Genomic DNA, 14,576 nt, shown 5'->3' with positions numbered 1-14,576 from the left:
TAAATCCAAGATGGCTGTCATACCATGTGATTGATCTCATAGTTTGCAAAAAAAATCCTCATATGTAGTCAATCATACTTATGAATTTTCAGATTGGTCTGTTGAGTGGTTCTGGAGATATGGATTTTCAAATACTTTTTCCATAAATCCAAGATGGCCGCTATACCATGTGATTGATGATGTCATAATTCAGAAACTTTTTTCCGCATGGGGAGTTGATCATACATATGAAATTTCGTATTGATCCATTCAGCAGTTCTGGAGAAAAATATGTTTAAAGGCTTTCTTAAATCCAAGATGGCCACCATACTATTGGTGACTGATGATGTCATAGTTTGCAAAAAACATCCTCATGTGTATTCAATCATACTTTTGAATTTTCAGATTGATCCATTAGGTGCTTCTGGAGATATGGATTTTCAAATACTTTCCATAAACCCAAGATGGCCACCATACCACTTGACATACCATACCTTGACATATTTCCAAGCCATACCACTTGACTGATGATGTCATAGTTCAGAAACATTTTTCCTCATGGGGAGTTGATCATACATATGAAATTTCGTATTGATCTGTTCAGCACTTCTGGAGAAAAAGATGTTTAAAGGTTTTCCTGAAATCTAAGATGGCCACCATATCATGTGACTGATGATGTCATAGTTTACAAATAATTTTCCCACATCAGTAGTTGATCATATGACATTTTCCATTGATCCGTTAAGAGGTACTTTGGAAAGGATTATTTAATTTTTTCCTTAAATTCAAGATGGCGGCCAAAGCACATGACTGATGTCATAGTTTGCAAATGTTTTCCCCCATCGGAATGTAAACGTGTTTCAAGTTTTGTATCGATCGGATAAGCAGTTTTGTAGAAGTGGGTTTTTATATGTATTTTTATGTCAGATATTTAATTCACCAACATAATCCTGTTTTGTATTCTTAATTAATTTTCTGAAATTTTTAGAATTAGTTTTTCACTTGGAAGTTCTGGGTTACGATGTGTAAATAAAAGTATTAAAAGTCTGATTTAATGCATTTTTATTCCAGGCTATAAGGTAACAAACGGTGAAGATTTCGAAAGGGGGTGTAGACTTTCTATAGGCACTGTAATAATTTTATATACGAGCAGAATACCCGCCCGACGGATGATCTTGCTCCGAGCATGCAACACATTCTTCTAACACCTTTATTTGAGCGGTGTTCAAGCAACTGACAGCTCCCTCAATCACTCCTGAAAATAAAGCAACACAGGTTACGTGCATGAAGCAAAACATACCTGCTGTAGATAATGCAAAACACCTTACTGGACTGGCAAAGGTGGGGACAGGAATAATGTACAGTAAAGGTTGTACACTTGTAATACCCTCTCCTACCTGGAGGTGGCGCTACACGATACACACTTACATCGAGAATTTGCATTCTCCCCCAACCTCTCTCCCCTCCTCCACTCCTCAAAACCACCGTCAAAGATAAAAAAAATACCCTTATACACTATGTAGCTAGTCTGGATGTAATGGGCCCAGAACTGTAGGAGGAGTAGTGTGACAAACAAACACACACAACCAAACACATAAACACCAGTCCGTGAATTAATTATAGTAAGGATTCCTTTGTGTTTGACCTGTTGAATTTAGAAGGATAAAGAAGGATATGATTTACCAAGTATAAATTTCTCGTATTTCCTTCCACAACACGGAGCTATATACATTGAGCTTGGAGGAATGACAAGGGGCATATGCCTTTAAATGATAAGGGTGAAGCTAACTGATGCAAAAGATTCAGAAACAAAAATGCAATCCGCATATGAAAAGCTGCAACAGCACAGCCAATATTTTTGGCCTCAAAAAGAAGAAAATCCAAAGGGATTGCTGGTCAGTGAGATGCAAAAAAGATTAGAGGTATTAGAGCTACAGATTTGGTAATGATGATCAAAGTTAGAGAAGATGTGTAGAATTGGGCACGTACGGCAAATGAAAAAAAAGATGCTTTTTTGCAATAAAAAAGAATTTTCTGCAGTTTTGTAAAGGTTAAAAATGAAAGTGGTTGGGTCAAAGGTACATAAAAGGAGCATGAAAGACAAATCCAGGTATGAATAGAGCAACATGGACTCATGTCGTGTTGCGTTTCTGTTGAGCACCCCATGTTGTGAATTAGAAGTGCAATATACCTCTTATATTCGTTTAGTTTCTCCTTCTTTTGCGATGTTAAAGTGCTCAAATAATTAGAATACCTACAAGTATAAAAGTTAATCAGCATTTCCCAGGAACCTCACCTGTGTTAGTACTCACAAGATTATTCCAAAGGTGTGAAATTGTGGTGCATATTTTTAGAATGTTATTTCATCCCTTGTTATCTCCTTCACCAAGAGCCAGATTTAGACTCCCTGCTTTATCGCGATATTACCATCCAGTATGAGCGCTCCTTTAAATACAATTTTTTAAAATCATTTTCACCTCCACAAAACGTTCCTTGGCTGTTAAAGGTATTCTTTGCTTGTTCACCTTGTGATGTTAAGCTTCAAAGTCAAATTGTACGTTTGGGAAATGAAAGCTCCGATAAAGAACTGAGACCGATATGTTAACATCACCAAAGTTAGAGACTGTCATAGCTTGTCAACCTCAAAAAGGTAATCTTTGCTCATAAAAGGTGTGAATTTGAACCAGAGCTTTTTAAAAACTGAATATCAGTAACTCGTACTGTATAAGAAATATTTAAAAAATATATATATTATCTCCTAAATCTTTCAATGGAAACATTTTGCTCTTCCTAAATATTACCTGGCATCTCTTTTCACCTACCCGATCAAAACCTACAAGTAAGGTTTCATTCCTCTGAGTTATTAAATCTACTACATTCAAGGTAACAGTTTTCACATGAGGAGATCTAGTTAAATGTACTCTCTGTTAAATGGTAGGGACAAGGGTAGGGCCGAGGGAAATTATGGCAAGGAAAAGGAGAGGAGATTGAATAAAAATGAGGGTACAAGAGGTTGGTAGAATGGAAGGAAAAAGGAGAAGACATTTTAAAAGATTGGAACAAATGAAGGGAAACGTGAGTATGGTCCATCTGGGTATGGTCCGTCACAGGGAGTCTGGGTATGGTCCGTCACAGGGAGTTTGGGTATGGTCTGTCAAATGCCATCATTTTAAAATTCATAACATATACGTGCCTCTAATATCTGCAGGACACCTTCCATGTACTGAATTATATTACATCTAATTTACGAAGATTTTAACTCCGAATAAAGCTTTCACAAAATCTTACAGCACCCTTTCTGGCACCAGAGTTGACTGCTTGTAAGAAGGCCAAATGCCTCATTTCTGTGTTTCCTTCCAAATCTTGTATCCTTATGCCCTCGCTCTCTGTGTACACCCTACCCAGTCGCACACAACTGCTGATGGACTCTACCTTTTGCACCTGAGAAGGTGGAGAAGCTTCTGTCAAACCTGGACTCCGATTCTGCAACTGGACGAGATGGCATCAGCTCATGTGCTACTCTAGCACATCCTCTTTTAGCTCGGTGCACCCTATAATTTTTCCCTAGGTCATCTTCCATCTGCTTGGAAGTCAGCCAACGTGATCCCATTACATAATCAATGTGCAAAAACTGATCCCCTCAACTACAGACCAACCAGCTTTTTTCCAACCATCAGCAAGGTCATGGAATCCATCATTGCAGTTTACATTAAATCCTTCCCTTTTTTTTTTCAGCCGTATGCATGTTGTCCACCCACTGTGTCCTCCCCTAGCCCTCATCCTTCCCAACATCCATTATTTACGTAAGTCCCACTCTATTTTGTCCATTAACCCTGCTGTTGGCATGTTTTCCCCATCTCTACTGTTCCTGTTTTGTACGCAGAGTCAAGGCTAGTGGAAGCGCTAGAACACTCAATGGATAAAGAACGCAACAGAACAAAAGGAACAGTAGAGAGAGGGAGGAAATACCAACAGCAGAGTTGAAGGACAAAATAGAGGGAGACATGGACAAATACTGGGTGTGGGAAGGGATGAGGAATAGGGGAGGATGCATGGGGTGAAGAAGATGGATAAAGAAGCAAACCCTGGAAGGAAAACTGGAAATATGGAAGGAGGTGGAGATGAGAATTGATTCTGGATTTTTGGAGTTGTTGTTGTTGTTGTTGTTGTTGTTGTTGTATAGCCCCAGACAGTTCTATCGAACAAGCCTGCGGCACAGAGACAGCCAATTGATCTCCGAGGAGCGACCCAGATTCCTGACATCCAGGATGGTGGTCCCCCACCTTCACAAAGTCAGGGCCACGACAGAGTTAGAGCTAGAGAGAGAGAAAGAAAGAGAGAGAAGAGACAAGAGGGAAAGGGCCAGTCCATGGGGACCAATTGGCACTCTGACCGTGACCATGCTGCCCTGACAAATCCGGGTAGCAGGGAAGAATGGGGAAGATTTGGCCCCCCGACTTGGGTTGGGGGAGGTGTCTCCGATAGTTGTGGATTTTTGGAGTTTCACCAGAGGGTGGTTGAGGGTGGACTGCATTTACTTGGGTGACGGGAGAGGCAAAGCACGGAAAGAGCAGAGGGTGCAAGAGCAGAAAGAAGGTGGTAGAAGACAGAGAGACAACTGGACATTCTGTGATGGGAAAATGATAGGGTCATTGACTCAACTTCATTGCAGGAGATTCCAATAATCCTGAAGGCCTTGGTTTCCATGGCAAAAATCTGAGCAAGTTGTGAGGCAGGGGAGCTAGCCAATATGGGAGAGCAGTACTTCATCAAGCTGTCAATGAATGCCTTGTAGTTGGTTTAGGTGTGCCAAGGAAGGACTTTGTACGATGCAGGATGTGAAGTCGGCAGCTGGCTTTGGAGGCCAACTTTGAAATGTGGTTTGCCCAAGAAAGATCATGGCTGATAGTGAGACACAGGAGCTTGAATGATGGAAATTTGTCCAGAGGATTGTTAAGAAAGCAGATGGGAGTGTTTGCCAGATGGTCCTTTGGGAGAGAGATAGTGAGAGTGTAAGATTTGTCAGGAGTGAAAGACATATTTCATGTGTTTGAGCTGCTTGTGATTTTGTCAAGGTCGGAAGAGAGAGAAGAGGCTGCAGTCTGTCTTTCTGAAGGATGAGGAATGTCACAGCAGAGGATGGAATCATCAGCAAATAGATGAAGGGGGATTTTAGAGAGTCAGATAAATCAATGATAAAGATTATGAATGTGATTGGGTCCAGAACAATGCCTTGGGGGACTCCAGCCATAATAGGGAGAGGAGATGAAATAATTTTGGTGAGAGTTATGAGAGTAGAGGAAGGCAGTAACCCAAGAGTGGGGTTGGCCTTAGATGCCATAGGCAGGTAATTTTGACAGCAAGACAGGATACTGTACCAAAAGCACTGGCAGGATACTGTATGTCCAGAGAGAGTACCCTGATCTTATGTCTGACATTGACGGCCTCCATCCCTTGTGGGCGAGTAGAAGCAGCTTGTCCAAGGTGGAGTAACCTAGTCTGAATCCAAATTGGTGATCTGAGATGAGGCTGTTGGAGAGAAGAAAGGATTTAATATCAACAGTGATGCTGGATTCCACAACCTTGTTGATAATTGAAAGTAAGCTAAATTGGTCTGTCGTTAAAGGGATTGGATTTTGCACCTTTTATGTGATGCAGTGATGTTGGCTGATTTCCAAGCAGATGGAAGATGACCTCAAGCAAATTATAGGGTGAAAATGGCAGAGAGAGAAAGTGCAAGAGCAGGTTTTTGGAACATGTTAGCTCATGCCATTCTGGTCCAGTTGCAATATCAGAGTAGAGGGTTGCCAGAAAATTCTTCACCTTCTCAGGTGCAAAAGACAGAATCCAGGAGCAGTTGGCTATGACGGGGAAGGATGTGTCCAGAGAGGGAGGGGTTAGGGACACAGGATTTGGAAGGAAATGCAAAATTGAGGCATTCAGCCTTCTCACGAACAGTGTGGGCTGAGAGGGAAGGGATGGAGGGAGATCATACTCTGGAGACAGAGCCAACAAGTCACCGCCAGGTTTTAGAGGAGGGAGCCAAGTTTGAAAGCCCAATTTTGAGGTTGGACAGATGTTGTTTTCTGGCTCTCCTCAGTGTGGACACAGAATTGTTGCAGGCTTTGTTTAATGAGTTGAAATTGCCCTCATTCGGGTTTCCCTTCCAGGAAGAGAAGGCAATTTGTTTCAGAGCAACTGCCTCACCACAGGATTCAGTGTATCATGGGTGGGAAAAAGGGTAGGATAATTGAAAACGAGATAGGATGAATGTGTGCATATGAGAGAGCAGGTTCCTGTGGAAGAATTCCCAGGTTGAGTTAATATCAGGGGCAGTAGATATAGGAGACCAGTCCTGAAGTGAGATGGCTGCTTGCAGTCCCTGCCAATCTACCTGAGTGGACTGCCAGACTCGCTCTTGCTGAGGCAGCTCTCTCAGAATTGACTCTCACAAACATTTGATAAAGATGAACCAATCGGAGCAGAGGAAGAACAGGAAACATTTGCGGGAAAGTAAGTCATCACCAAGTCCAGAAGGGAGGATTTGCCATTGGGCAAATCACACTGAAAATTATAAATAACATGTGCTGATTTAAACCTTAAAAAGCTAATAAAGATCATTTCAAGACTATTTGAGCATATGGGCAAGCAGTGAGGAGCAACGGGATCTAATGCAGTCGAAGAATTGTTTGATACAGAGAACGGGGGATGGTGGTAGTATTACAAGAATCATCCCTGCACTACCTGCATTCATACTGGGCGACTTAAGAAAGAGGTAGAAGAGTTGGCGTCTACAGTAGTTAATTTACAGGTGGTCTGATACAATTTGAGAGGTTTATAGATTGCATACTAACTCACCTTAGAAGTGAGAGAGAAATAACAGAAAAATCAAAATAACATGGAAAGTACAGCGAGGGAAGACAGTTGATTCATCATGTTAAAAGAGGAAACAATTCAATTTGTGGATACCATATTGCAGGAGGAAAAGCAGACATATGCATGTGTATGATTTTAAGAGAAAATAGGTAATATGTAGGCCATTTGCATGTTTGCTAAGCACCCATAAGCAATGAGTCCTGATTACCATGCACAAAACGACCATACTGCCTTCCTCCAGTCACCCTCACCCTCATATGCTGTCCCAGCTGCACTCTTAAAGTGATCTCACAGGTGCAAACAAGACAAACAAACATAGGTGATTTATTGTGTGGATTTTAAAACTTGACATGGATTGGGTTATTCTGTAGGATGTGTTATCATCTACATCAACGGGGTTGTCACCCAACTTAACAAGAACATGCACACAGAAGAGTAACTTATCTGGCATGTTTGACTAATGTTTTGCATACAGATCCATATCTTTCAATAATGTGGGACAATGTAAACATTGAAATATCTCTCTGGTTCCGCTATATACAATACATTTCATTATCTAACCATACTAACTAGGACATTGCTATAATAGCTACTAACTATTGTTTTGGTGGAAAAATGAACGGTGGGGTACCCTTCTCTTCCTCACCCTGTCTTCTCCTTCCTTTTCCTACCTTAACTCATCTCCATCTTAATGCCGTGAATTTTTTTTAGTCACAACATACCAAGTATCATTTGCGCTAAGTGTGGTCACAATCCCCTCAGCGGTTTCGGAGAAAAAGTTGCAAGTGTTTTCAGACTGACGGACAGACGACGCGCCATCGCATAAGCGACCCGGAACTACGCTCCAGGTGAGCTACAAAAATTATATAGGAGGAGACGCTCCTATGGTGAAAACGTCGTGTCCATCAGACTCATAGTTGCAGATAATTTTTTAAATCATATTGATCGGATCAATCATTATACTTGTCGACTTATGACATCATAATGAAGGCACCGATGTCATCATTAACATACAGTATCTTATTCCCCATGTGGAGTACTTCACAATGAGCTATGTTTCAATTTTTTCCATTGAGCGGTTTCGTAGATGTAGAGATGTAAGGTTTTTCCAAGATGGCGTCCGTACCACATGACGTAAGAAGTCATAGTTATGAATTAAAAAATTCGACAGGTGGAGGCGCTACTATGTTGAAAATTTCGTGTCAATTCAACCAATGGTTGCCGAGAAAATGAAATCTTTAAAATGCAGCCATGCACGTATGTCCGTCACACGTACGCACGCAACCGATCGTTTAACACTGCTTTTCGCTTCGCAAGCGCAGGTTAATAAAAGTTTCACATAAACCAGCTATAAACATCTGTGCATCTATGGTTTCAAGAAAAATGGTAGAGGGGAGAGGGTGCCAGAGGAGGGAAAATTTACCAAAATGGGACAACACATGTTTCAACACCCAAGATATTCAGGGTGGTCCAAAATGTTGAGCAATCTTATATTTAACGACAATCTTTTTTGTTATCGGTCGATTTTCTCGAATGATATGCACAGGATTAGTTAAGTTTTTGTTTATTGTAGTGATAGCATGTTTCAACAAGCAACGAGGAGCGATGTCATTAATAGTTGATGAAGCATGCTCAATCCAAGCACCGTGCCTCTGGATGACAGCTGCCACACAGACACGGAAGTTGTCGATGACGGCTGAAAGATGGAACTGGCATGCATCTGATTTTCCGTCTGATGTTATTTTTCAATTCCTACAGTGCATGTGGGTTGTTTTTGTAGACTTTAGCTTTACGGGACCCCATATGTAGTTGTCTGGAGGAGACAGATCCAGGGAGGAGGGAGGCCATTGGTTGTCCATCCATCGAGAAATGAGTTGATCACATGGGGAATGTCATCTCAAAAACACCAAAGCACAATAAGATGCGGTGGTGCATCATCTTGCTGGAAGATAACTAAATAAATAGTGATGTCTTGTTTCCTTCTCAATGCCGGAAGGAATCTTCTCTTGAGCATGTCCATGTATCTATTCGTGTTGATTGTTACTGTTTGTCCGGCCTTGTTGTCAAAGAAGAAAGGTTATATGATACTGCTACATCCGATACCACACCGAACTGTTACTTTCACTGCGGAAGTTGGTTGTTCCATATGTTCGTGCAGTGGGTGTTGTGCCAAAAATCGCATGTTCTGTTTGTTCACATGGCCGCTGAGATAGAAGTAGGCCTCATCACCAAAAGACGACGTTGTCTAGAAAATCCTGGTCTTTGATCCGCAGGGCAATGGCGGGCAAAATTCGAACCTTTCTCTGTTATTTATCTTGGTCTATGGTGCTACAGTAACTGTATCTTGTACTGCATCAATGTTATACATTTTCAGATTGTCGTGTACGATTCTGTCTACGGTCATGCGAGAAGTTCCCACCATCTGATCAAGTCGGAGTGTTGACTTTTTTTGAGAAACCTGCAAAGTTTCTCTTACAACCTCTTGTCTTGTTGGGTGTTCTCACTCAAGATTTGCGACCACTGTGTCTTTCATCTGGTCTTTCAAAATTCCAGTGTCTCTAAACCTTTCAACGCTACATTTGATAGTTTTGTAATGTGGAATTCTTGCATTTGGATAGATCGGACGAAACTGCCTTTGTGTAGAAACATATGACTTTGTCGCAAACAACATCTCTAACATGAGTGTCCGCTGGGGCACAGATAAGTTGTTCAACATGGTTGAAACTTCGATGCAAAAACTTTAAACCTTGGTTTTTAGGTTCCCTGACAATAAAAAGAGGGGAACATTTGTAAAATGGGCTGACAGGATAGCCTAGAGGTACGCACACCTGGTCGGTTTGAATCCTGACCCAGTTATAAACTGGCATCCCAGCTGTCAGCATTAGTTGGTGGATGTTAAAGATCCACCCTGTAGGTTTGTTCACGATCAAATATGTCTTCTTTTTATCACTTTACAAGATTGAGTCTCTTAAAAACACAAGTTCACGGAGGGTATGCCTGACATTGTGGCAGTTTGGCAAACACAGCGAGCAAAATGGAAAGTGATGCTGGAGCACCAGCTCATAGGGGACACCATGCTCCATCGAGCTATGGGCAACTACTTTGTTAGCTGTGAATAATTATGATTTTTTAAGCAATGACATGGAATAATGGAGAATGCCCAGTTCGCGGCTGGCTTTGGAATCAAGCTATGCCTTTTTGTCAGCCTGGTAGATATGGCTAATTGTGAGGCCTCAAAGTTTAAGAGGCGGATCTTCTTCCAATGATTGACCATAGATATGCATGTAGGTTAATTTGACTATCATTCCAGAGCCACAGGGTGAGACTAGGAGACTTTCCAGGTTGAAGGACATGTTCAATTTATCAGACCATCATCTAATCAATTCCAGAGCAGCAGGGAGTGGTGCTTTTGTTGTCCATCTGTCAGTGGGATGAAGTACTGTATGACACAATGTCGAGTCGTCAGCAAAAAGAAAGAGGGTTTTTCATAAAATCAGACGGCTCACTTATGTTGACGTGGAACAAGACTGGGCCCAAGACTGCCTTGGGGAACTCAGCCTCCACTGGGATGGAGGATGAGAGGGTTCCAGTGGCAGCAATGCATTGACTGCATGAGTATAACTAGAACAGCACTCAGGAGAGAACATACATCCACCTGGTTGGACATATCACTCAATGGTGAAGAATCACTTAAAAAATTATACTAGCTGGATCCCGATCTTCACCAAAATTGAATCGAATCTTCCTTGTCACACACACAATCTGTCCACCAAGTTTCGTCCAAATCCGTCCACAACTTTTTGTGATATCGTGCCATGTATCGTTTTTGGCCCATCTCTCAATGGTGAAGAATCACTTTAAAAATTCTACTAGCCAGATCCGAATCCGGATCTTCACCAAAATCTAATCATTTCGTCCTGGTCACACACGCCACATCTCTGCCAAATTTCGTCCGAATCCGTCAACAACATTTTGAGATATTTTGTTAACAAACGAACAGACGGACAGACAGACAGGGGTGAAAACAAAAGCTCCGTCCACCTTTGGTGGCGGAGGTAACCAGACATCCAGGAAGCATTAACATTAACATAACATAAGCATTAACATTAAAGTGGTCTTTTATACCAAGGCAGATATCTTGGCAAGCAAAGCCAAGACGTCAGACTGTGAATATGTCCCACGATATTTTGCATTTTGAAATGAAAACAAATTCACCGTTGGGGAGAAAATGGAAACGTTTTTTTTTCACAGTTTCAGAAATAGGCTCAAGGTGAAGTTTGTACAGGAATCACATGCAGGTGAAAAGCACGAGGAAATACAATAAGAGAGGATGGACAAATGAACACAGCTATGTATGCGGTTTGAGCCTGGGAGCCGTGAATCATGAGCCATTGGTTATAAACTTGAAAATCTAAAAGGGCAAACTTATCAGATCTTCTCGTGATTATTGCAGCGGCAGCCATCTTCTGCCTTTGTGGGTTTATGAATGGCGGAGGAGCACAAGTGATGTTTCACTTATCGAATGATTAGCGTATACTTTATATTCAACTTTACACTCTTCCTAAAGATCCTTCACATACATTTGTGGTCAAATGGCATCTTTTTGTGGTTTATTTTGTTCATTGCCTATGAGCAGTTACATCTTAAACTTCAAATGTTCATATTTCTGTTCCAAATGACATTCTGCACCAATATTCTCAATATTTTCAAACATCCAATATGTTGTGAACTTTAGATTTACACTTCGTTATGCGAGATAGAGCCTATCTGTAGCTCCACCTCCATGCTAAACAGTGCATGGAAAGATGACCAGATGGAGAGGTAATCTATGGCCTAGCATGGGTAGTGGTGACCTTATGGGTTATTTGTTCTCAAAATTCCAAGTCAGTGGCTTCCAGGCATATTATAAGCATCGACCAATAGCTGTGCTTCATGGATTCTCAACCATCAACCCTTCCAGATCCTAAATCAATTGGCTGAGATATCTGTAGCCTGGCCGCCAAGATTAGAGTGATTGAGCTAAATTTAGTCAGGATGTAAGCAATACCTAGCAGGGATTTTTGGCTTTACTCTTGCTGACAGCCATCTGTTACTCGCCATGCTCCAAATGAAGTGACGGATTAAATGTAATTTGAAACAAATTATTTTCCATTTAATTTAAAAGGCAAGTTATATTAAATGATGAGGTTGATTCAAATTTGTCCTGAACCTTTGCTTATAAAAGGTAAAATAATACCGTACCTGTGCTGTAGATTATTAATTTTTGAGGAAATTAGTCTTTATTGTGCTATAAAAGTTACACTTTTATACACTCTTCCCCAAATAAAAATACTATAAAATCATATTTTATAGTACATTTAATAAAATTATTAAATTATTATTTAAATAATAATTATAAAAATTATAACTATATTAAATTAAATTATTAAATAAATAAATTATAAAATAATATTATTTAATAATTAACTAAATAATAATTTAATAATTAGCTATAATAATAATAATTAATATAATTTAATTTATAATAATAATTAACTAAAGAATAATATTTAAATAAATTTAAATTAAATTATAAAAATTATTTAAAATATAAAATAATAATAATAAAATTAATAAAATTATTATACTATAAAAGTTTATATTCTTTATTTTGCATTATCCCCAATAAGTCTCACAGCCTCTTTGCATACATGTACTTTAGCCGTGTCCCCAACTAAATATATTAATAATCTAGTAGTCACGCTGTACCTCACAGCATGGTGCTGAAGTAGCATAAGCTGTCTATGTATGGGTTTGATTCTCAGCCAAATTGTAACCTGTTGGATTGGTGCTTGGCAGGTATGGAATTGCATCACAATGTGTACAGTCCCTCAGATAGACATTAAGCTGAAAGGCCAATCTGGCAGCATTAAATAGTGGATGCTAAAGATCCCACAGTGTCAATAGGTGAGTTATCGCTGGCACTCCAGCCAGCATTCAAAATTGTTACTCTGCTACTGCTATCGGAAAGCAATGATAATTAAGCCACTGCAAGCTTTGCCACAAAATGCTGTTACAGTAATGAATATGCCTTTGGACTGCAAGAGAGACTGAGTCATTCTACTTGGCAAATCGATATATTTTGTGATTTTAACATTAAATCCACATATCTCAAACATGGATGCCATTTTATAGAAGAGAGAGCTGTCACAACTGGTTTTCTTAACTTCTCCATGCCACGTCCATTGACATTAACGGTGGAAGTTTGGTGGTGGTGGTGGCCTATACTCTTGACAGAGCATCAGAAATCCCAAGATAAGTTATGAATATTTATGTGACTATGAAGCAATCCTGGCCAGGTTGCCACTCCAGTTGGAAATTTTGGAGGCAACCGCGGGAATCAAATTCATACCACTGAGGGCAATGCAAAACGTACTTCGCCCTCAAAGTGCTCAAGGTGAAGAGAAGACTTGCCCACATTAGGGTGCTATAATATAGTCGGTTAGGAAAAAAAAACCCGGTAATTTAATGGGGTGTGTGGAGCATGTGCTCCCAACGTATGGCTTGACGATAGCTAGTTGACAAGAAACACTTATGGTGTGAAACAGTAACAGAGAAAGATGTTTTAAATTGCGAAACATCTTTACATACTACCTGACCTTTCGGAAATTCACAACTATCAACTAAAATGAAGTGTCATTTCACAATAACATGGAACCCAGCTCAACGAATTATCTATAACCCTATTCGTGAACGTCTGTTTGTTTGGTCGTGCCTCATGGACAGCCTAAGGAAATGACTTAGAGAGGGAAGAGGGGGTCTATATGGGAGATAACCTTTCACGACAAAAAACATGGGCGCATTAGATTTAGACTAGGGAAGTGCCCAAGGTGAGTGGCAGCGGGGTGTGCCCAAGGGGCGTGGCTTCCTCTGACTATAAAAAGCCCACTGCACACACGTGACTGATTTTCTTTTCCGGGCAACGCCGGGTAACTCTGCTAGTTATGATTATTTAGGCATCCACGTATCGTGGTGACATGATGAAAAAATTCCAGGGTTTTCGATGAGACATAGCATTGACTAAATCAACACCACTCAAGCTGGTGTCATTCACGGTGATCTCTCGAAAGGTTGTAAGGGGACGACCCTTTCTCCGGGGTTCCTCGGGCCTCCAGAGTAGAACTTTCTTTGCAAGTTATTCAAGATACATCACACGACCAGCAAGGCGACGGTGGCATTCCCTCACAACAGCAGAGATGCAGGGCAAACACCCACACAGATACCTGATAGTGATATGGTCTTGCCAAGAAACGTTCAGGACTTTACAAAGCAATTGGGTGTAGGTACCGTCCAGTGATTTCTCCAATGTTTGGGTCAAGGTCCAGGATTCATACCCATAGAGATGCATCGACTCAACATGTCATTTTGAAGACCATTAACTTGCTCTGTCTGTGAAGTGGAGGTCTCCAAACATTATGGAGGGCATGAACCGCTGCCCAGGCCTGAGCTTTTCTGCATTCAAAGTCGCGCTGCCTGTTGGTATAGGAGCCGAGGTATTTGAAGTCATTCACTCTCTCTCTCTATCGGACTTACGGAAAATGTAAGTCGAGCACACTCAGCAGAAGGATTGATGTGCATATGCTTCGTCTTTTCAGCGTTGAGTATGAGCCCAATAGACCTGGCAGTATTTTCAACCTTGTGTAGTAGAAGTTCAGCTTCACTTAACATGTCTGAGAGGAGCA

General features: G+C 40.8%; 1 protein-coding gene across 1 annotated transcript in view; it reads right to left on the bottom strand.

Moving 5' to 3' along the window:
- The window catches only part of LOC137426137 (glutamate receptor 4-like), a 457,447-nt gene that overhangs the window by 75,270 nt on the left and 367,601 nt on the right, over window positions 1-14,576 (bottom strand). The window lies entirely within an intron of this gene.

This window comes from Myxine glutinosa, chromosome 1 (genome assembly GCF_964187855.1).
Source record: "Myxine glutinosa chromosome 1, kmMyxGlut1.1, whole genome shotgun sequence".
NCBI lineage: Eukaryota > Metazoa > Chordata > Myxini > Myxiniformes > Myxinidae > Myxine > Myxine glutinosa.
The sequence above is the reverse complement of the archived record's forward strand: the minus strand, read 5'-3'. Positions and strand labels throughout refer to the sequence as shown.